Source organism: Lissotriton helveticus, chromosome 3_1, assembly GCF_964261635.1.
Source record: "Lissotriton helveticus chromosome 3_1, aLisHel1.1, whole genome shotgun sequence".
NCBI lineage: Eukaryota > Metazoa > Chordata > Amphibia > Caudata > Salamandridae > Lissotriton > Lissotriton helveticus.
Window position 1 is genome coordinate 429361121 of NC_136061.1, and position 25178 is coordinate 429386298.

Genomic DNA, 25178 nt, shown 5'->3' on the forward strand with positions numbered 1-25178 from the left:
CAGAGATGGAGAAGGATGTCAAATTGGACAGACAGGGAAAGTGGACTACAGGCAAGAGGGAACCCATCCATATAAATGGACTAAGTAAAATAAATATATTGATGGATAGGCTAATATTTTTTCGTCAGAAAAGTACCATTCAAATCATCTATGAAACACAATAGAAATAATTAAAATCACGATATGCTGAATGGTTGTGCATGGGTAAGACTCCCTCCCATCCTGCATTGCAAAGTAGTGGTAGTGGGTTTTGTTTCCCCGTTTTAAAAACCTGATACTGCAGAGCCGGTTAGTCCTCCTCTGTGCCACACTGCCTGCCCTAGGATGTAATGGCCCACACCCTCAATGGATCTTTGAACTGCAACAGGTCATAAGTGCATGTTTTGGGTATTCTCTGTTTTGGCCAATAGTGTATCCAAACTGGTCCATATCTGTTCCATACTTGACAGGGCAGGAATCAACATGCAAAATGTGCTCATGGTACGAGGAAAGTTGTACAATTAACTAGTATTATTGGCTGCTATTAATTAATGCCATAATTGATTGCAGAATAAATATATATGAGTTTGTGCACAACAACACGATAAGCCAGGAAACCCAATCTCAATATTTTGACTTTCCAATCATCACTCAAATCTCTAATATTTCCCATTGTACCCATATACGTTTTGTTTCACCTATGGCTTCATCTGTCTCTCCCAGCACCCCTTCCCAACTGGCTGCTGATCCTTATTTTCCCACTCTTAGTACACCATCTGATCACAATTGTTTACTTTGCCACATAGCTCTACTTTCTTCCAGTCCCTTCTCTTGTACAGTTGCCCCTTCTTTCTGAAAGCACCCTTCTCTACTAAGACTGCAACGACTTCAGAGGCATTTAACTGCCCAGTAAAACAATGTGTTGGGAACCATTAAAGGACGATGCACGGAGAACGTTTGGGAATGCAGATCTTTTTCTGTTATACATGCAAATGCAGAAAAGCAGGCTGTTCTGTAGGGAACTCTGCTAGTTTGCTGATAGGCCAGTGCCTCTGAAAAATTAGCCAGTTACAGATGGCTTCAGTTTCTCATCTATGAGATTTGGATATCTACTCAAATGTGATGGAGAACATTCTAATGGATTCCAGTTGCATGTGGATATTAGTTTTAATTTAACTAGGAGTATTATTGCCCTAATTTTTCCCCTGCACAAATGTAGTCCACGGTGCACATGTTTACCTGTGTCATGAAGATGACAAAGTCTGCAATGCAGGTGACAGGCTGATAGAGCATTCTCAACAGCAGCAATTAGACTCTGGAATTCCCTTCCACAAAGCCTTAGGGCCATTCCTCAATTGAGGTACTTCAGGAAGGCACTAAAGACCTGGCTATACCCTCTTTAAACTATCTCCTTTCATCTATAGGTATAGCAGGCTTCTCCGGATGGTAGTCTACAGTGCCTTGATGCGTTTGCGTAATTGACGTGCTCTACAAATTTCAAATCAAATCAACATTCTTATAGCCAAGTTACAAATAACAGGAGCATGCAGGATTTTTTTCCCTTCAATAAAGAATCCCACAGAATCAATGTTGCTAGAATTCTGAATTGAATCCTCCGAGATTGATCTCTTCACTGACATTGCCTATTTATATTAACAATTATAGAACTTTCAAATTTGGGCTTTACGCGTCACCTGAAAGACCTCCACTGGCTCCCCGTCAACAAAAGAATAACGTTCCGTCTCCTCACCCACGCACACAAAGTCCTCTACGACCTAGGACCCGAATGCCTCAACAGGCGCCTGTCCTTTTACACCCCCACCCGCCAACTACGATCGTCCAACCAAGCCCTCGCCACAATTCCGCGCATCCATAGATCCACCATGGGGGGAAGATCCTTCTCCTACTTAGCGGCCAAAACCTGAAATTCTCTCCCCACCCACCTCCGCCTTACACATAACCACCTCTCCTTCAGAAAGCAACTAAAAACTTGGTTATTCGATAAGTAAAGTACCCCCCCTCCCTCAAGCGCCTTGAGACCCTGTGGGTGAGTAGTGCGCTATACAAATTCTTGAACATGAACTTGAACTACGCTCCAAGAAAATAAAATTTGCACATTAAAAGATGCTTTTACACCTTTAAAGAGGAATTCTAATAACTGATTTAGTGTAGCAATTTCGGAACCCTAGTATTTCCTGCTCAGTAATTTCCTCAACTCAACTCAGATTTGAAAAACGTGGCTATTAACCCACAAAGGTATCCTTATGCTGGGTTTGCTGGTCTCAGTCGAAAAATCATGTCATGATTCACTTCCTGAACTCCACGAGGGAGTGTACTGTTTGGAGGTGAAGGGGAAGGCCGTTCCAGGACTTGGAGGCAAGGTAGAAGAAGGAACGGCCCCCACTGTGTCTTCAGCAGAGGCAGGGAATTTGTGTGAGCGCGAGGTAGTTGGAGTCAAGAAGTCTGACGGTTTGCTGGAAGTTCAGGTGGTGGTTAATGTATTCCGGTACTTGGTCGTAGAGAGCATGGAGGGCTTCCTATGCATGTCTTCGATTGGTGAAAAGATTGATAGAACATTTTGGCATATGATAAACACTATAACTGACAGTAAGCAAAGAGTATTTACATTTCATTAAAATACAGTTTCAAATATAGATTTGCAATTAAAGTAAAAGGGAATCTAAACTAACTTTGAATTGTACCTAACAAGCATGATAAAGCAAAATGTTCCCATTCCAAAAGGAAATTAACTGGCAGATGAATTTGTTTTTCTTACACAAATACACTAAAGTGAAAGCATTCCTTTGAACTTCAGAATTCCCAGTAGTAACATTCCTGCTGTAAGAATCAAGGTGGCATATTATCAAGAACAGCATTAAAAATGATCGCCGGTTTAGCGGCAGAAAACTGCCGTTAAAACGGCGATAATGGGCTTGATAATATGCCCTTTAGAATTCCAATAGAAGTCCATGTTCTGGTTGAACATGGGCTTCTATTGGAATTCTGCAGGGCATATTATCAAGCCCATTATTGCCGCTTTAGCGGCAGTTTTCTGCCGCTAAACCGGCGATAATTTTAACGCTGTTCTTGATAATATGCCCTAAGGATCGGTAAAGCCACTAGGTATCGCCTTTGGGATCTGTTGGCTTTGCCAATGGTTTTTAGCAATGGTGTACAGCATGTCACATGCTGTGCAGCATGAAGAATGAAAGGAAAGAAAAACGCCTATGAAGCAGCCGGCCATGTTATGTTATGTAGTTATGTTGAAAGTGGAGTTGCACAGAGTACAGTTGCATAGCATGGAGTAGAGTAGAGTGTCACAGAGTAGAGTAAAGCGTCAGAGATTGAATGTAGAGTTGAGTAGCGTAGGGTTTAGTGGAGTAGTATAGGGTGGAGTGGCGTCGAGTGTTGTAAAGTGCTGTGAAGTGTTGTATAGTAGAGGGGTATAGAGTGGAGGGGCATAGAGTGGAGGGGTGTAGAGTAGGGGCATAGAGTAGAGGGGTGAAAAGTATAGTGGAATAAAGGGTTATAGAGTGGAGGGGCAAACAGTGGCCTAGGGTGTCATACAGTAGAGGAGAGAGGTGTAAAAGGTAGTTGAGTAGTGTGTCGTAGAGTAGAGTTGAATATCGTGGACAAGAATGACACAGAATAGAGTGGTGTTGAGTGGAGTGTCGTAGAGTGGAGCATCATAGAGTATAGTGTCATTTTTTTTTTAAACTTGTTTTTATTGTTGCATCTGCAAGCATAAAACAGGAGGAATCATCTGCTGGCGCGGCGTCAACATTCAGCCGCGGTCAGCCAATCGCGCAACTTTTCTGTATATAAATCTAGGCAATGTGGCATTTCATCCACTGAACAATACAGGCTTCTCAAACTGGTAAGTAAGCAGGGATGCAGGCAGAAATCCCCACCTGGGAGGACAAAGAGGAACAGTAGCTGTATAAGCCCCTGCTGTGGGGGTCGTTGGGGCAGGGCCTGTGCAGTTCGCATAGTGGTGGCGTCATGCAACTGGGGGGACAAAACTGTGGGGGGAGCATATAGGCGACGGCAGGAGCATGGCTGGAGGGGACGGGTGGGGTTTCACAACATCCATTCACATTGCGGTAGTGCTGTCAGTAGGTGAGGCCGTCCCATGCGTGGGGCAGCAGGGCGATCGGCATGGGGGGGCGTTGTCACTAAGGGGGCACGTGGCGTCGGGATCCGGCACTGGCAGTGAGGGAGTCAGCTAGGAGTCATGGGTGCGTCCGGACGGGCGGAAGGGGGGTGAATGGGGGGTAGGCGTGGGTGGGGCATCAGCGCGCAGGGATTGCCGGAAGCTGTGGAGGAGCATGGCCCATTCCATCGAAATGGGATGCTTACGCACGCCCTTAGCTTCTTCCTCCCGGAGGGCATCTTCCTCGGCTGCCGCCCACTTACAAACCGCCCCTGACCATGCCGCTATGGGGGGACCTTCCGGGGATCGCCAATGCATAGCTATGCACCGTTTCGCCAATAGTAGTGCTAAGGACACAAAGCGTCTGTGTGCTGGGGCCCGTTTAGAGATGTGAAAGATGCCCAGTGCACTAGCCTCCCAGGAGGTCAGGGTCATGAGGCCTGTGAGTTCCGTCAGTGTGTCATGTACCGTCTGCCACAGGGAGTGGAGGTTGGGGCAGCTCCAAAACATGTGTCGAAAGTCCGCAGTGGGGGAATGACATCTAGGGCACAGGAATGTTGTTGTGGGGTAGAACTGTTGCAGTCGCGCCGGCATGAGATATGCCCTGTGTAGTATGTAATATTGGATGTTTTTGAAACGGGCGTTCCTAGAGACACGTTTCGGGGCCTCGAGCGCCTTGGTCCACTCTGAGTCGTGTAAAGCACGTCCGATATCTTTCTCCCATTTGGCCCGTAGGGTCGTCAGCGGGGCTTGCGAGAGTTCTTGGATCGATTTATAGAGCCAGGTGACTAAGTGGCGCCCCACACCCATGCGTAGGATAGTGTGTATGACTGGATGCGTGTCTGGCTCGCCGGACTGGAGATTATGGTAAGGACGAAAGCCCTAGAGTAGCTGTCGGTGTTTGAGGAATTGGCCTGGGGGAGTGCGAACTCGGCGGCCAGCCGGTCGAACGACTTCAGCTGACCTTCCTTAAAGAGCGACTCCATGTCCGTGATGCTGCAGCGAGTCCACTCGGCTAGCATAGGAGCCGAGAAATAGAGTTCCCGTCTGGGGCAGCCAACCAGCGGTAGCGACGGGGAGTACGGAACCCTTCTGGGGGATATCCGATGGACCCGCATTATGCATTGACGTGCTATCGCGACCTGAAGGGGATATGTACGCCGTGGTTTGGTGCCCGGAAGGAGAAGACGGAGAAGCTCCGGGTTTGTAATTCTGCCAGTCGGAGTACAGGCTTCCTGGGTGTGCCGGTCCGCCGTCCAATATGACAACCATTGGAGCTGCGCCGCTAGGAAATATGACTCGAAGGAGGGAGCCCCTAGCCCTCCTTGCGTCGTGGGGAGTTGGATGGTTTTCAGGGCCACTCTGTGTCGGCCCGAGCCCCAAACAAGAGTGCCCAGGAGGGAGTTGAGGTCTCGGAAGAAGGACCTCGGCGGCACCACCGGTAGGTTGGTGAAATGGTAGAGGAGCCGGGGAAGCATTACCATTTTGGCTAGTGCTATCCGTCCTATCGGGGCGAGCGGGAGCTTGGTCCAGAAGGCAACAGTCGGGCGAAGGCTAGCTAGCATCCTACGGTGATTACCGTCAAATATTTCGGCCGGGGAGTGATACAGACGGACGCCGAGGTATCGGGGGGCCTCTGCGGACCATGCGAGCCTATGAGTCCCCAGTTGAACGACTCGGGCGGTAATTCGGGGTGAAAGGGATAGATTGTGGATTTGTCCCAAGGCCCAAGTCCAGGCAGGCGGCACGAGGGAACCTGTCTCGCACCTGGTCCTGGACATGAAAGACCCGGAGGATGTTCTGTGAGGTATTTCTCCCTGGGACGAAGCCACATTGGTCGGGGTGGACCAGTGGGCATATGACCTGGGCGTACCTGTCAGCCGGGATCTTCCCAAGGATCTTGCAATCCGCAGATAGAAGCGTGATGGGGCGATACGAACCCAAGAGGTGTGGGTCTCTGTGAGGCTTTGGGAAGGTGACAATCACCGACTCTCGCAGTGAACAGGGAAGTACTCCTGCATCGAGTGCCGCTGCGAACACCTGGGCCAGGCGAGGGACCACTAGGGGGGAAAATGTCTGGTAGTATTCTAGTGGGAGGCCATCCAGGCCCGGCGCCTTATTGCGAGACAGGGCTCATAGTGCCTGTGTGATATCTGAGGGTGCTATTTTAGCGTCGAGCGTACGCTTGTCGGCATCCGAGATCGTGGGCAACGACAGCGGGTCAAGGAAGTGGTCCGCAAACGACAGAGAGGATCGTGTCGGGGCGCCGTACACCCGTGCGTAATAGCAGTGGAACGCCAGGAGGATATCAGCTTGGGACTGTACTAGTACCCCTTCCGGGTTGACGATGTCTGTGATCGGTTTGTTCTCGGTGTCTTGCCTCGCCATCCAGGCCAGCAATGCACCCGTTTTGTCTCTGTCCTTGTGGACCCTGGCGGCATAGGCCCTAAAATTGTATTTCCTAAGATCGGCACAGGCCTCCTGGTATGTGGACTTCGCCTCAGCTATGTGCGTGGCGTGTTCTACTGAATCATCACTTTGTTTAGTGAGTGTAGCTAGGCGCTGTTCCGTGGCTGTAAGTGTCTGTTCCAACGTGCGGTGGACCCCTGCGATCTGTTTGATGCATTCTCCCCGTGCCACCACCTTGAACGCATCCCATTCCACCAGTGCTGACGTCGCCGTGTTTGCATTGTGCAAAAAGTATTCTTGTATGCTGTGTTGGTGTGAGTCCCTGAACACCTGATCTGTCAAACAGTCCTTAGGGAGTCGCCAAGTGGGGACGGGTGGGTGCGGGGGGCGCCAGGACAGGCGTAGTATGTGGGCATCATGGTCTGAGACAATCCGACCCAGGTAGTCCGAAAAGATCAGTTTAGGGAGGATCGGTGCAGAGCATAAGAATCTGTCCAGCCGGACTCGGAGGTTGTGGGGTATCGAGTGGAAGGAGTATATGCGAGCATGGGGATATAAGTGTCGCCAAGCGTCAGTGAGCGCCCAGTGTGCCGTCCACGCTCTGAATAGTTCCGCTTGCCGGGGGATCGGGGAACGTGCAGGGGGGAGGTGTGAGCGGTCCATCGAAGGGTCCAATGTGCAGTTGTAGTCCCCCCCCAAGACCCACGGGACATCAGTGAACTGGGCTAATACTCCCGTGAGGTGATCCCAAAACTTATCTTGCTCTGTGTTAGGGGCGTAAATGCTTCCCAGAAGGACCCCCTGACCATCCAAGAGACCCTCCAGTAGCGCATATCTGCCGTCTTTGTCTACCACCCGTCTAAGTTCTCGGAAAGGGGTCCCAGGCCTAACCCATATCAAGGCGCCACGCGCAAACGCTGAATATGTCGTGGCACAAAGGGTCCCCCACCATTTGGTCTGTAACCGGCGTAATTCAGTAGCATTAATATGAGTCTCTTGTAAGAGAGCAATATTAGTCGACATGCGTTTTATGTAGGAGTAGACAGAGTATCGTTTGCTGGGCGTGTGTAGACCTCGTACATTGAGTGTGAGGATGCTAACATCCGGTCGTGGGGTCGTCATGACTATGGGATTGTGCGTGTGAATCTGGCCCCCTTGTAATCCCCGAGGGTAGTGTGGTTGTGAGTCTCGCGTGTGCTCCTGCGTGCCGTGCTTCCATAGGTACGGTGGGGGAACTGTTGGGAATAAACAGGTAAAACCAAAGGTGGGAAACAGTCCCAATACAAGGGATACATCACCGGGGGTGGCATATCCAAACCAAGAGTCCCACTAGGGAAGAAATAAAGCAAAATTCTGCGGGGGCGGCGGCATGTGTTATCGCTGGGCTGTGCGCCGATCGGGCTTCTGTAGGAGAAGTATCGATCGCACGTGCACTCACACATTCAATCAATCATGTAAACATTGGCTCACAAACAACACAAAGAGCGATCAATGAAAGAGGATACAGCAGTAGGTAGGTCACTTTTCAGGAAGAGGCGCCAGGCTGTTCAATCAGGGTAGCGTCCACCTCGTGCGCAACAAGAATAGGGGAAGAGATCGGGCCAAACCCCGACATCGTTCTGTCGCTGTCTCGGTCCTTCTCAGGGGTGAATAGGTGCGGTTGGCGTTCAAGGTCCGGTGCAAGGGGGGAGAGGTGTAGATCTGTCACCGCCTTCAGAGCGTCTCGTCTCTCCTGCATAATTTGCGTGAGGTCGGGTGAGCCCGAGGGGGAGGAGGCTTGGCTTTTGGATGAGCCCGTCTGGGTGCGCTTCGGACCTCGTTTCCTGGGTCGACGCAGATCACTAGTATGTTCTCATGGGGGCCTGGCTCTGGGAATCAGCGGGCAGTGAAATTCAGCCCAGTCCTGTGCCTCATCCCCGTTGGTGAGGAAAAGGGCCTTTCCTTTGTGTAGCACCTTGAGGCGAGCCGGGAACAGCAGGGAGTATTGGACATCGTCCGCATGGAGGTGTCTTTTAACATCCAGAAAGGTAGATCTCCGTTGTTGGACCTCTCGGGCATAGTCCGGGAACACCATGACCCGCTAGTCCTCCACCTGCAAGGGGCCCGCTGCCCGGGCCGCTCGGAGCACCGCATCTCGGTCTCGGAAGTGTAGGAACTTGGCCAACATGGGGCGTGGAGGGAGACCTGGTTTAGGTGCCCGGGCGGGGACCCTATGTGCCCTTTCAATGGAGAAGAACGCCGAGCGCTCCGACTCGGGGGTGAAAGAACTGGTCCAAGATTCCATATAGGTCAGAGGATCTGAGTTCTCGATTCCCTCCGGTAGCCCCAGGACGCGAATGTTGCATCTCCTCGAGCGCCCCTCCAAATCAACTGTACGTTCCTCGAGGGTCGCCACACGGCGCAAGATGTCCTGCATGTCCGTCGCCTGAGTCTTCACCTTGGGCTGCAGCTCGGCCACAACCTGCTCCCCCTCTTTCATCCTGTCCGCCAATTTACGATGGTCATCGCGGATCAGGCTTATGTCAGTCGTCAGGACTCCCAACCGTTCCTCCATCGAGTGTCGGGACAGTTCAATGGCTGCCAACACCTGATCTAATTTCGCTGACAGCGTGGGGTCGGTGTGTGGGGTGTTGATCTGTGTCCAGGCCCTTGTTTGCGGCATGTTCTCAGGGGCCGTTTCAGGGAAGGCGGTCGCCTGCTGGCCTCTCGGTTTCCCCATGGGAACGATGAGATGGGCCCTGCACCGCCGTGTAGCTAGAGGGGATAGCCGGCGCTGGATAACAGGTCCCTGGCGCGATAGTAGGTCTGTAGGGGCTAGTTATACAGCCTGCGTTGGTGCGGGGGTGAGGTAGGGACTCCTCCAGCGCTGTGAGCACGTCCCCTTGGCGTGGCGAGCAGCAGAAGAGTGTCAGAAGCGGAGACTGCTGGCGCTCCGGTGTGGTCAGGTGGCTCCGCGAGTACAACAGTGTAAAGACACCTGGGAGATGAAGACCAGGAGGGCCCGGAGCCGGAGCAGGTCGGCGGCCTGCGGCGTCTGGTGGCTCCGAGAAGGTGGCTAGGAGTCAAGTGTGTGTCCGATAGAAGAGCCGGAAGGCGTATCCTCACGGCTAGTCCCGGTCGAGGCACGGGTCCCCTTTGTGCTGCAGAGTCCCGTCCCCTCCACAGGGTGAGCAGTGAATTGACGGCGGGCCAGGGGACACGCTGGAGGGTCCAGGGGGTCCCGATGTGATGGAGGGCCCTTGTTGGTATAGAGGTGCCACCGGGCTCGCCGCGGGGCCCCGGGTGTCCGGAGACTTCGGTGGTGAGGTGGTGAGGGGGCCCCTGCGTTGGTATCTGCAGGCGCGCAGCGGCAGGCTGGTAACTAGGTAGGGGGCCGGTCGTACCCCTCCTCCCTCGAGGTAGAGAACTGTCCTTGGCAGGGGTAGGGGGGTTTGAGCGGTAGGTTCCTGTGGGACTGTGGCGGTGATGAGGAGTCCCTGTCGTGGCGTGTCACCGCCGTATCCTGGGGGGGTTCGCTGCCGCCGTTATGAGGAGGCCCGCACCGGGCCCGGCATCCGAGACCCACTGGGCGCCATGTCAGGGTCAGGCAGTCCGATTTGCGGGGCCCTTGGCTGTGTCAGGAACGTCCAGGCCGTTCCGCTCCCCCGTCCAGGGGGGGAGATGTTGGGTGATCTCTGGGGGGGCTCTCAGGGGAGGCCGGGGGTCGTTGGGGTGGTAGCGTTGGGGACCCCCAGGGGGGGGCGGAAAAGGAGCGGACACTCACCACCCGCAGGAAGCTCCACAGGCGCAGGAGAGTCCGGGCGCCGCGCTGGTGGGACGTCCGTCAATGTCCCTCAGTCCTCGGTGGCCGGGCAGGCACCCGGCCGGGCGGGAGCGCTGGTGGGGTGAGGCTCTGGTTTGGTGGCCGCCATCTTGCGCTCCAAGACGCGCCCGCAGGGGTGAGCCCAGCGTCTAGTGCACCTCCGGGGGTCAGCCGCGTCGTCCGGTCAGGAGCTCCGTCTCCCCGGTCTGTGTGTGTGTTCCCCGGGTCTCCGATCCGGGAACGAGGGTGCAGCGGTATCGATCTTAGAAGATCGGAGACTCGACCGCCATCTTGCGGATCAGCCCACCGCTCCGGTAGAATTAATGTCCCCCTCTGGTGCCGCACTGTAACGACGGTCGCAGTTCTCCTGAATGGTGCCTCCGGTGCGTTTGCAACTGCCGGTAACTTTTTCCGTTGGCTGAGGCTCCCGGCGATTCCTGGAAACGGGCAGGATGCAAGCCCGATCGCGGAGCCTCAGCAACACACAGCCGCCATCGTGGCTTGCTAAGCCACGCCCCCATCATAGAGTATAGTGTCATAGAGTGGAATGTCATACAGTGGAATGTCATAGAGTGGAAGGGCGTAGAGTGACATGGCATAGAGTGGAGTAGAGGGTTGTAAAGTGGAGTGATGTAGAGTGCAGTGGAGTTGAGGTGAGTGTCATAGAGTGAAGTGGAGTGTTCTAGAGTGGAGTGACAAAAACTGGAGTGGGATAGAATAGAGTGTCATGAAGTAAAGTGTTGTGGAGAGAAGTGTTGTAGAGTGGAGTGTTGTAGAGTGGAGTGGTATAGAGTGGAGTGGAGTGAAGTGTCATAGACTGGAGTAGGGTAGAGTGGCTTAGAGTAGCATAGAGTGACGCTGACTGTTGTAGAGTGGAGTGGCACTGAGTGGAGTGATGTAGAGTGTTTTAGAGTGTCATACAGTGCAATGGAGACTCATAGTAGGGCATAGAGTGGAGGGGCATTGAGAGGAGGGATGTAGAGTAAGGGCGTATGGTAGAGGACATAGAGTAGAGTGGAGGAAAGTGTTATAAAATGGAGGAGTTTAGCATGGCATAGAGTAGAGCGGTGTAAAGGGGAAATGTGGATAGTGTCATAGAATGGAGTGTCATAGAGGGAAGTATCATGGTGTGGAGTGGTGTGGCGTAGATTGGAGTGGCATAGAGTGGAGTGAGATAGAGTGGAGTGTTGTGGAGTGTCATGGAGTGTAGTGGCATAGAGCAGGGTAGAGAAGCAAGGAGGAGAATAGAGTAGAGTGGAGTAAAGTGTTGTAGCGTGGAGTAAAGCGTCATCTAGTGGCACAGAGTTGGATAGGGCGGCGTAGAATGGAGTAAAGAGGCATAGAGAGGCGTTGCATAGAGTGGCATAGATTGTCATAGAGTGCAGGGTTGTGGAGCAAAGAGTCGTAGAGTGGAGGGCAGTGGAGGCATGCAGATTAGAGAGGTGTAGAGCGGACCGGCATAGAGTGACGTAGAGTGGAGTGGTGCAGAGTGTCGTGGAGTCATGTGGTGTGGCATAGATTTGTGTACAGTGGAGCGGCGCAGAGTAGTTTATGCATTCATGGTGTGGTAGTTTACTGTCATTACAGACAACACATTTTGTACTGAAATGACTGTTACATTTGTTCAGACATACAGTTTTACTGATAAAACTATTGAGCACACATATGATAATGTGTGGAAATGGCATCACATAGTGTATTAATTTATTTTGATCATAATAAAATATTGCTTCCAGCACACCTCAGAAATACAAACAATATGCTTCATTTGTGCTTTTGTAATTCTGATATATTTAGAAATATCTGCATAGTTCATTTACAGACTTTTAAAGTTTGTTGTGTGCTAGAAAAAAGCTTTTTCTTTCACACCCCCAGATTGTCAGATAAATCCTCTCATTTTCAAGTCAGGGAATTAAAATTGAACTATTTTCCAAACAAGAAGAAGCGTCTCACACTCTTGAAGCTTGTTGTTTATGTGTGGGAAACCATTTGTTTTTTTATGAAAACCCTTACACATCAACCTAGTTGGTTGCATGCTTCATCATCGGGTCCCACCCAAGGTGCCGAGTGCACCTTGGTTGTGCTACGACGCCTGAATTACAGCGGAGCAGGATTTTATGAGTGCAAAGTGGTGCAGTGAAAGTGATGTTAAAAACTGTCCACAGGGTCCCTTTTAATAGAGGTTAATTTTTAATGGTGGGCCCTATGACAGGGTTAAAACTGGAGAAAGGCAGATATGTGTAGTGTTTAGAGCTTAGAGACGTGGGCCCCTTGCTCACTTTGCCACTGGATTCAAGCTAGCCTGGCTGATGAAGGGTGTTACCCAGAAACCGGTCCCAGGATGCTTGTTTCTGGTTCAGGGAAGACCTGGCTTGTAGGTTCGGGCTGGACTGTTCTCATGAGGCACAGGGTCAAGACTGATTTGCATATTGCTGGGTCTGAACTGAGGTGGCGAACTGAGCTAAAGAATGATGATGGATTCAACCCAGATCTATGACTGGGGGTGAGTGTCTGAAAAGTTTCAGCGCTCTGTCCATCATCTCCTTGTGTTTGCTTTGTTCGCCCTAAGTTGGCAGGGTACGCCCAGACGTGTGTCCCTTGCTCACTGTGCACTGGATTCAAGCTAGCCTGGCTGATGAAGGGTGTTACCCAGAAAACGGTCCCAGGATGCTTGTTTCTGGTTCAGGGAAGACCTGGCGTGGCGGGTCGGGCTGGACTGTTCCCATGAGGCACAGGGTCAAGACTGATTTGCATATAGCAGGGTCTGAACTGAGATGGCGAAGTGAGCTTAAGAATGATGATGGATTCAACCCAAATCTGTGACTGGGGGTGAGTGTCTGAAAAGTTTCAGCGCTCCTTATATCATCTCCTTGTGTTTATACTTTACTCCATACCATGTAAATGCAACTCCACTGTACTCTACTCCACTGTGTGAGACCTTACCTCGCTGTACAAAACTGTTGAACCATCAAATCTACACAGCTTCACTGCACAACATAATACTGTACTCTATGTAACACTACTCTAGAACACTCTACTACACTGTTTCCCACTCTACCCCACTACATTCTACTACACTGCACTCAACTCCACCTTACAATGCTCCACTCTGCGATACTTGCCTGTTTGCCACTCCCCATCGTTTGCCTGTATGAAACTCCAACTAACGAGACTTTAATAAATATCACTCAATACTTCGATTTGAAACACATTTTCATTAGAAACATAAAAATCATTTACATTTTATGAAAAAACAAAGGCATGGGATGAGTTATAGTTAGGAAAACGTTATTTATTCTTTCCATTCAAACCATACTTAAGCTACATAATCATTAGAAATTCTAATGTTATAGTTATAAGTTACATTTAGAATTTATAGTAATGTTGCACTTGCCAGACTGGCAAATGTCCCTCACAGGGCACTGCCTTAGATCCAAATGATATGAATTTAATCCCAATTCAGCAAAGTTGTTTCAACATGTCTTTAATTTCAAAACATTGAAATCCCGTTTGGAATCCTCCTTGCCCCCAATCCCCTCCTCCCCTCCTCTGCTGGGACAATAAATTGAGGGTCCAGTTGAGCTCCTGCTGTGCTGCTTGAATGAAGCTGATGCAGTTTAGCATCAGGATTAACTAACTGTTTAATACGACAGAGGCACATGTGGAAGTGAGAGAATGTGCAATAATTCAAATACTTACTCCACCTTCTTCTAAAAACTGGGACATGTATTTAAAGTTGATAAAAGTGTCAGGACACAGGGACAGAACTCTGAAAAACTGGACTGTCCAGATAAATCCTGGATGTGTGGTCACCCTGCTCTCTGAGCAGGTAATAATTATGCTAGCAACTAACAGGAGTAGCCAAGCTTAAAGAATGAGATCTCTGCACCTGACAGTCATCAGCCTTCCTGACGGGGTAATGAGGGATAGGCAAACGGACATGCCCTGACCAGAAACTTTCACCTATTTAACAACAGAAATGGCAGTCCCAACCCTCAACCCTACCATCTACTAAATGGCAGTGCTTAGGAAGAACTAATCAGCAGCCTTTGCTAACAAGGTCCTCGTTCAATTTCTAGGGGGTAGCCCTCCATCCTTACTCCTTCAATTTGCTGTCTGAGTGTCCACCCTCATGCCACAGCAATGCAGTCCATATTCTTCCAATGTCTAGTCACTCTGCATCCATCCTACATCAGAGTCTAATTCCCATACCAGTGTTACACACATATACACACTCAACGTGTACACAGAATGTCAGTCCAACAATCTGGGGTGCACATACCTATGGATCTTTTCATAAATGTGTTCAGTAGACCACATGGGGTGCAAATATCTATGGAACTTTTCATGAGATATTTCAGTAGACCACAGTCTGTGAAACACAGAGAAAAAAGTCTGATCACATGAATGATTGACAATAACTTGGTCCCAACAATGATCATCAGGACTCATTACAACAACTGAAACTGAAGACTACAAGATCTTCCTCATCTTCTGATATAGACTGACCAGTGAGTACAAATTAAGACATAACTAAAGCACAAACTAAATACATTTTTTAGAAAACGTGAGATGTCTCCATCATGGAAACATCAACCAAGAAGAATTAAAAAAACATCAGAGATATAAGAGCATTAAGACAAAATGTGAGGTGATAGGATTCAATACACCATTACGAGTTCTGACATATTTGCGATGATGAGAATTGGAACATCAATCAAAAAAAGGGGGTTAAGAGGTCAGGATACAGAGGACTCATCCTCCTTTATTCAATCAGAAGAGTCCCTCTGTGCTGGATGGGCTAACAAATCACTACTCTTTATAGTTAAGGAAAACAGAAGGTTTTCTTAAAATAACCCTCACCCAGCAAGATGTCCCATGGTGGCATCATAGGGTTCTTGCCCTTCCGCTACGGGACTGGGCGTGCTGCGACAGACTAAGATGTGGGAGCACTTTATGAGTTGAATACTATAAAGCAATAGATGGTATAAGAGTGGGAGGGTCTACTCTAGGGTTAAAAAATACCTGGCTAAGTAGGAACTAAATATTTATTCATTCCTCTTGCTGGTATTGTTAAAAAGGGGGAAAGGAGAGGCACTTGTCTATGTGTGTGTATCTCACGGTCAACATGTTTCAAGTCATTACAATGATCCCTAGTACTACTCCTATTAGTGACACCAATTAGGTCTTCTTAATAAGTGTTAAGGAAAGCATACATACAATGCGATTCTTAAACGGTATTTGTTATTTCTAGATATCTTTTTAGCCAAGATCGGGCCCCATGAGCTCAACAGGGGAAGTGACACTTGTAGTCAAACAGTTGTCAAAGCTACTCCCTTGCCGTGCACATTTTGCCTGCCTGCAGCGCCCTAGTGTTCAAGTGTAGCTGAACATACAGATCTTTATTTGCAAGCACTAGTATGTCATCTGCTATATTTTATTCAGGATCCAAGGACATCTATCAGAAGTTGTATCCTATACGTTGGTTGAAGGACCAATTTCTGGTGACAATAAATGTAGTTAGTCTGTATATCAACTTTTGACCAGATCTACACAATGAATAAAACCCAACCGAAACAATTTTGGAGATGCTGAAATTCAGTTAGCCAAACATCCTCTTCTTATTCAACCATAAATATACCCACAGGTACAGGTGACTATGATGGGTGTAAACCATGCGCCATCATACCTTTGTCTTTTAATGAGGTTCATGGAAGGAATATTGCTATGGGATGACAGCTTTTCAAAATTCACACTTTTTTTATAATTCTGAGTCTCTCTAATGAGAATGGTTTAATTAATTGGCAAGGGTATGCAGCTTTTCTGCGACATATTGTACTTCATAGTTTAATTTGTCATCTCCAGTCCACGGCAGCAGAAAACGGCATGGCGAATACTGGAGGGTAAATGCCCTCAGAATACAAAGTCAGCAATTCCAGCAACCTGAAGTGGAGCTTACATGGAGGCAGCCCCCCACACATTGCCTGGAAAGGAATGAAAAGTGCAGGAGTAAATAATACCAATACTTCCCAGGGGACTTCTGCCCTTGAAGAGTGACAGAATCTAAACTAGTTTTAACAATAGATGAGTTATTAATAACGCAGTCTGAATTTTATGGGACAGCTAACCTGATTCTACTGGACCTCACTAATGTATTAGTTACTGTTCATCAACCCGCACTAGTGGCTAGACTGCATACTGTGGGTATTTAGGTAAAAAGCTTGAGATTGAGTTTATTATGCCTATCCAACTGGAATTGCATCATCTCCCTCCAACCATACACATTAAAAACCTACAATCTCCCTCCAACCATACACATTCAAAACCTACCACCTGAGCTCAAAGACCCCGTGGATGAAACGCAGATCATGCTCAAGTTCAAGAACCTCAATGACACCATGACAACAAGGCTAGCAACATTCTCGGTTACTGCGAAAGATTGATTAACCCCACCCACCTAAAACTCAACTCAGATAAATCTAAAACATTCACGTGTGGATATTGATCATTGGCAAAAACCATCCCACCAAGCCTGCAGACTTAGGAGAAGCACGCCCTCAGGAATCATTCTCGCTTTCGATCTTACTGGGACCACAGACACTGCAGTGAATGGCTCAACCATTATGCTCACAATTTCCCTCCTTAGGCATTACCCGCAATACAACAATAGGACTCAGTAGTTATATATTACTTACACATCTTCCCTTAACCTTGTATTCTGGGTTTAGCAACATGCCACGATAGTATGAAGTATGCACCACACTAGTCAGTGCTTCTGACAGTGTGCAACACCTTGCTACCAAAGGGGTGTGTGTCAAATATACTGTGTCCCCAAAATGAGGCACAAACCAAACAAAGATCCTCTTTGACATTGGAGCACCCTTAACAGCTTGTGCAGCCCATTTAAAAAATGATCCAGGTATTCTTTATGTTAGTTCCATTTATTCTCAGACCTTCTAATGCCCGAACAGGTCAAAATATGAACAGCATATGTTCCAAAATCCATCAGCCACCGCCAGCCCATGTTTTGTCTGGTTTTAAACTTTTTCAAGGCTTATTTTAACTTGTAACTCCCTTGACAGTTGCCCAGAATTAGTAAAAAATTCACGTGTTAATTGATCGAGTAGGAAAAGGTGATGATAAAATGCGCCTAGTCGGTATTGTTCAAAAAAGCTTAATTCAACTTTTCAATAAAATTGACGGAAAGTCAAGAGCACTGCACTGTGGGAGTCACTTTCCCCACTTTGAGCTCATCGCATATTAGCAGGGGTGCGCCACTTATTGTGCGCCATGCCTCCACCACCATTGATGTGCCGCATTTACAATGCTTCAGAAAAGGGCGTGGTGATGAACAGAGTGTCTGAATTAAGCAGACCACTCTTACCCAGTCCAAAGATCAGGGCTTGATCCATCACCGTTATTTAGCTCACTGCCCCATCCCAGCTCAGAACCTGGCTATATGCAAATTAGTCTGTCCCTGGCCCAGTGCATCATGGGAACAGGGCAGACCAAACTACCAAGCCAATTCTTCACCAGAAAGGAGACAAGCTTCCGGGGACCGGTTTCTGCCATTTCAGGCGTCGTCGGCCCGGCTTGCTTGAATCCTGATGGAGCAGTGAGCAAGGGACTCATGTCTGAGTATACCCTTCCACGCTTATGGTGGACAAAATGATTCAGAAAAGGAAGCATCTGTGCCGTAAAGGCGGCACATTGCTGGAGTTGCGACGCAGCTCCAGCAAGGCTCTGGGGGGCCCTATCTTGTTAATGCTGCGTCAATCCTTACGCCTGCTTCAAGCAGGCGCAGGGTTTTGACGCAGCATGGGCCCCAAAGTGACTGAGTGAAATCAGCCACTTTTAGGAGGCGTTCCTGCGCCGGAACGACCCCCCCCCCCCCTTGCTGGAACCCCTCCTTCTGGTACAGGGCTTTACAACGTGACGCATCTTCCAGATGCATCACGTTGTAAGTACCCCGCACCATGGCACATCTTTTGCGCCGCAGCTGCGTCACAAAAGTGACGCAACGGCAGCGTAAAAGGGGCGCAAGGGGCTTGTAAATCTGCCCCAGAGTGAGGAGAGAGGTGGGGAAGAAGGAAGCCGTAGAACCTGTTGAGCAATATTTTGAAACCTGCCTTAGGGAGCAGTCCCAAGGTGGAGTCGGGTTAAAAGTAAAAGTCTGTATTTTCCCCAGCACTGAAAAACCTTGCACTGGAGCATCTGCAGAGAAGAAGACAGAGAGAGAAGGAAACATTGAGAAGGAGAGTGTTAAGATTAAAGAAAAGGGAAGAGAATAAAGGGATGAAGACAAGGAGCCGGAATCACAAGCTATAGTAGGAAAGAGAGAATCGAAAGGTGGAACAAAGAGATGATTGAAAACGATATAAGGTAGAGAAAAGAAGAAGTAAGTTCTAGGGAAAGAAGGCAAGAAACAGGAGAGAGGAAGAAGCCGAAAACAGATAGAAAGAATGATTAAGAGCATGGGAGAAAGGGTTAGGAAAGAGAGACTAAAAATAGAGAAGGCAAGATATAATAAATGGAGGTGAAATGTGGTAAGAAAGGAGAAAGGGATATGGGGATATGAAGAAAGAACAAATAGAATCAGAGCGGAACATGCGAGAGGGAAGGGATAGAAAAAAATAGAAAAATAGAACAGAAAGGCATGAGAGACCACGATGAGGGAGTGGGACCAGCGAATGGAAGTGATGGGACGAGAAACAGGAGAGAGTGCTTCGGAAAGAAAGAGAAAAGGGCGCGAGAAAACAAATACACTGAGTGAATGCGAATGAGGTAAAAGGAAGTTTAGGATTTTATTGTTGCAAGATCGTACCCACGCGAAGGAACCCCGTTGGACGGTGCAGCTTATGTCGTTGATCCAATTACTCGAGATATTTCTCATCGCATTTTTGAATATATATACTCACTTTCAAAATAGGTGCCGGATGTAGTCCAACAAAAATTAAGGAAGTGCAAACTTCCTGCTGGACCACTTGCGTTCTCTCCTGTATCCATGCCATACATTATGCACAGAGGTTTTCATTGCTTCTTTCATGACCTTATTATGACAGTACATGACCACATGGTGGCAGTAAAGCTGTGTTTCTGAACTGGAGAGACGGTCACTGAAAGAGTAAGTTTTCGACCCACTATGATACTTTAAATACAAAATAATTGTGAGCACTCTGCAGTACTGGAAAAGAGGGCAGCTTAACACGGGCAATAATAAATGCTTCATGTGAAATTCTAGGTCATAATTGAAGATAGGTTCATAACGCAGACATCAAACAGTTCACTGGCTCAATGCAGCCCAGATTAGTGCTCGACCATGTTTCATTTTCCATGGCAGTCTACCTTATCTGAGCAATGAATTCATTATCTTTTAATTCAAGAAAGCTAAGAATTGTATCCTCTGTTTTTTCCAGAAAATATACTTCCCAGTCTCATGTGGCTAAAGATATAACTTGCAATTGGTCACTCTGTTTCTCCTCTGATCTCTCAAAGTGCTTTCGCTCTGGTTGAATCCCTACGGTGTAACACCAATGTGCAGTAATGTCTGAAATGTCTTCTTTCTTAAACTCTTTAAGGTTTTTTGTTGTTGTTGCTGCTTTGCACTTATGTCTGATCTCCCCTTGACTTGTAGTGTCAAACTCTAAGGTAAATCGTCCCTCTCCTGTCTTTGCTTCGAAGAGTTCTGGTAATAGTTGTTCTTTCATGCCAGGCTTACGCAAATAGCAGTGCTTAACTTGGGCCGGTGGTTGCCAGTGCAAGGCACCAGCAGAGCGAAAGCAGGATCCTGTCAGAGCGACAAAAGTAGACAGAGAGTGTCAGGTAGTGGATTACAAACTACCAGCCTTGGTGTTCGGCGCACTAACATTTAATTACACCAGACACCGGCTTCAGAGCAGAGCTTCGGGCACCGCATTTTTTCTTTCACAAATTAAGTACTGGCAAATTCAGTAGCGGTCGGCAGTAGAAGTTACTGCAGGGTGGTGACGTGGGCAGGTTGAGGGGCAGGATGGGGGGTAGTATGTAGTAATGTATGGATTACGGACAGTAGCGGTCGGCAGTAGGAGTTACTGCAGGGCGGTGACGTGGGCAGGGGGCGGGGCAGGGTGGGGGGTAGTAATGTAGTAATGTATGGATTACGGACAGTAGTGGTCGGCAGTAGGAGTTACTGCAGGGCGGTGACGTGGGCAGGGGCAGGGTGGGGGGTAGTAATGTAGTAATGTATGGATTACGGACAGTAGCGGTCGGCAGTAGGAGTTACTGCAGGGCGGTGACGTGGGCAGGGGGAGGGGCAGGGTGGGGGGTAGTAAGGTATGGATTACGGAGTTTTACAGGTAAGTAAACATTTAAATAAATAAAACGAATTTCGTTGCGCGCACTGCATCACCAAATTCGTTTTCTTTATTTAAATGTTTACTTACCTATAAAGCTCCGTAATCCATACAATACTACCCCCACCCTGCCCCTCCCCCTGCCCACATCACCGCCCTGCAGTAACTCCTACTACCGACCTCTCCTGGGCAAATTATCTATATTGTCTTCATATTTTGTGAAATAAAACACTACAACTAAAGGATCCCAGCCTAGTGCTAGACCTGGAAAAACTAACAACTGTAAACTGTGAAGTCGTTTTAATAATACCTACAAAATGCTCGTTCACCAATGGTTTCATTGCACCAGGGTGTCTAAAAATAGGACCTTAAAGCTTTTTGAAGGCGCTGTTTCTCAAAGAAGAAACAGAATAGACACTTCCCTCCCGGCAGCTGGTTCCAGTTCACGAGATCTTGGACAGAGAAACGGCGGCCTCCTGTCAATGCCCCTCTGAGGTTAGGAGGGACCGAACGGGTAGCAAATGACAGCAATCTCGTAGCTAGGTCACATGCGACACATTTATAGATAAACGTAAGAGAGTGACAATCTAGGGCATGATGTACCGTGCAGAGTGCTCTAAACAAGATGATTTTCCTAATAGTTAGCAAATGACAGTGCACGGGGCTGAATCTGTCTCTCCGGTCACCAGGTGCGGGGACTTATTTTGAGGGACCTGTATACATTGGAGGAGATCCTCAGGGAAACAGGAGTGAAGGGAATTTGCACAGTGCAGCTGGGTTCTCTTCTGACTGTGGCTATAAATGGCCAACGCTGGCGACCAGCTGCACATTGAACACGTTTGAAGGTTTCAAGCAACTCCAAGCCAGGGACTCAACCGCTGGTCATTGTCTTCACAGCTTCACACCTCTTCTCTATCTCACAGCATCAGAGAAAGTCTCTAGTCAGTATCTGCACACCTATTCTCTATCACACAGCAGCAGAGGAAGTCTCTGGTTCATAGCTGCGCAGCTGTTCTCCATCCCACAACATCATAGAAAGTCTCTGATCTATTCTGCACATCTCTTCTTCATCCCACAGTGTCAAAGAGAAACTTTGGTCCGTATCTGCATTGCTGTTCTCTATCCCACCCCAGAGATAGTCTCTGCCCATTACCTCTATGTTTTCATAAACAATAAGATTCTACCCTACAATCCAAAACTTTTTTTATATTTCTTGTGTTTTTTGGTTTAGAAAAAAAGTGTGTTAGTGTTCCATGAAATGTCATGGGAAAGCACTAAGTGTTTTTAAAATACCCCTCACACGAGTAAGCTGTGGGGACGACCTACAAAACATGTTGACCCAGGAGGGGGCATTTCATTACAATATACCCCCTATGTATCCTCTATTTTTAATATTTCCAGCTAGGGAAGTGAATACAAATTGTTTTTTTCAACTAGCCAGGGATTTTTTATTACTTATCATATTCTTATCACTGACCCTACCACTCTCACCCCCACACTACACATAGCCTATTTCACTAAAAAGTGCTCCCACATATTCGTATGTTGTAGCATGCCCCGCACGTAGAGGGATGGGAAGACCCCTATGATGAAGCATGACACTAAAGGATTCTTAGTGTGTGAGGGGTATTTTAAAAACACTCAGTGCTTTCTCATGACAGTTCATGGATCACTAACACACTTTTTTATATATAAAAAAACAAGAAATATAAAAAATTGTTTTGGATTGTAAGGTAGAATCTTATTGCTTATGAAAACGTTGAACAGGAGGTGGATTCTATCCAAATACCTCTTTACTCCCTCCCCCTTTCTGATATTTTTCTCAATACCTCTATCTCCCTCGTCCTCGACCTAGTCACAAACAAGATGAGACAGTTTCCAATCACAGACAGGGAACAACTCTGGAAACGGGGACGTAGAGGGGATGTAGAGGTGACTGCTGGGCTTTCACCTCCATCAGCCAAGAGGCAATACCACATGGTTTCTCCCTGTGCTGTGCTCTGAGGAGCACCTGTAGCCTACAAGGGAGCGTCATTGCCAGGATACATGTTGCGGCACCCGTTGACATGGTTGTCAGCAAGGTACGTTATGCGGGCCACCGTGAATGCTGCAGAGAAGCGATTCTCAACAGCCGGGTGTCACTGGGGCCCACTCCACTATTGGTTGAGGTGGTTAGGACTTGTGAGGCTTGATGGCTGATGAGGCAGACTGCCGAGATTACTGCTGTGAATCTTGGTGGCCGTATGAGTTTTTAATAGTGAGCCCTGCTCCGCTTTGGTCGGAGTCGGAGCTTTTGACCGGCGTATGTGGGCCACCGAAATGCTCGGGGTGAGCCTTGGCAGTGGTTGCCTGTGTAGGGCAGAGTATGCGGGCTGCCGAAATGCTCCTGTTAAGCCTTGGCGGCCGCATGCTTACTGTTTTGAGCCCTGCTACACTTCAGGCGGAGTCAGGGCTTGCAAGGCTCTGTATTATGGCCACCCAGTTGCTTGCGCTGAGCCTCAGCGGCCACATGTGTCCAAGATTGAGCCATGCTCCGATCTGAGTGGAGTCGGGGCTTGTGGCGGAGTATGCGGTCCACTGAGACTCTTCAGATTAGTTTCGGAGGACATGAATATTTAGCTGCTGGATTCTGCTCCGTGGATTTGAAATTCCTTTCCTTTAAAGTGGTCTTTCTGGGGCCTATCACTTCAGCCAGTTGCTTAGGCAACTTTCTGCTTTGAAGTGCTCCTCTCCGTTTTTGAGGTTCAGGCAGATGCAGTGGTGTTGAGACTAGATTTTGGATTTATTCAAAAAGTACATTCTTCGTTTCATTCTTCTCAGGAGCTAGTGTTACCCTGTCTCTGTCCTTCAATTGAGGAGTGAATGTTACACTCTTTGGATGTGAAACATGCATTGTTTGTATATGTTGAAAGATCTGCTACATTTCGGACTTCTCAGCCTATTTATGACTTTTGGTCTTGCAGCACGGGGCAGGTAGCATCAAAGATGACTCTGAGTCATTGGATTAAGGACACCATCTCCTTGGCATGTCAGGGTTCTGAGTTGCCTTGTCCTTCTAACATTCAAACAAGATCCACTCATGGTGTGTTGGCTTCTTGGGACACCTTTGAAGAAGTGTCCTTGGATGAGATCTGTCGGGCTGGAACTTGGGCTTCTGAGCGCACATTCATCAGATATTATCATCTGTATTGTACGCAAATCAATCGTTTGAATTCATTTTGGAAGTGGTGTGTTACAGTGATTGATACTCCTGCTCCTCTTTGATTGTTTGGATATGGCATAAAATTCACTTGGGCATTTTTTTGTATCTTGTTTCATACTTTATTTCAAGATTCAGTATTGCAAAGGCTTCATTTTTGGTGTATGCTTCGGTATATCTCATGTTCTTTGTGACTGGGCCGGGGATGAGGGACGTAGAGATAATGCCTTGATTACTTACTGGAAATCCTCATTACTCTTAGTCCAACTCATCCGTGACCCAGTCACACTTCCCACCCACCCTCCCGATATCAGGCCTTATTGCTGCTTGGTATTGCAGGAAGTGCAAAGGTAAGGCAGTGTAATTTTAGCCCTTTGCTGGAGGTTGGATGTGTTCCCTGTAGGTGATTGGATACTACCTCATGTTGTTTATGACTTGGTCGAAGACAAGTAGGTCTAAGAGTAATGAGGATGTACATTACATTACCTGTAAGTAATCAGGGCAGTGTCTACTCTGCACAACTCTTCTCCATCCCGCAGCATCGTAGAAAGTCTCTGGTCAGTATCTGCTGTCATCGTGAAGGATCCTCAGGAACAGTAACCCCCAGAAGCCCACCTTCTGGCAGCACTGACTCTAATGATAGTATAAACAGAGGAAAAGGGTGGTCAGATGGGGAGAAGGGAATAAGGGTAGGTATACCAGGGAAGGATGCCTGAAAGAGAAAAACAAACAACCACAATACTATGAGCCACGGTAATATCTGCAATAAATCATGTGTAAGAAAATAGCACTCTAGCAAAGCTGTGCTTGAAGAAGACACAGCCTCACAATAACTTCAAATAATAAATATAGCCTCACTGCTACATGCACATAAAGGTTGATTAATCATCAATCACGAACTGCAAATCAATTTAAATCTTTGGGCACAGAAAAACCAAACATGAGGAATGTAAGATCATAACATACACCGAACGGAATCAGACTGTTACTAAAACGTAATAACTGTCACAGTAATCAATGTTTGTACATTATTCAGCAATTCATGTGGACAACCCCCTAGGACCACATGGCATCAAAATATGTCAGAAAGTATAAGGCAGTAGCATGATAAATGCCACTCCTTGGAAAATATCCAAGCTCCCAAACATCCACTTTAACTGAAAGCAGAGCATGCACTGAAGAAACGCCATAGTACTTGATGCTGGTCCGTATTCCTTTTTTTTTGTAAATGCTTGGCTCCCACAAAAGTCCGAATGCATCCCCCTTTTTTTTTAACATAGACGGAAAGTGGTGCCACAATATACA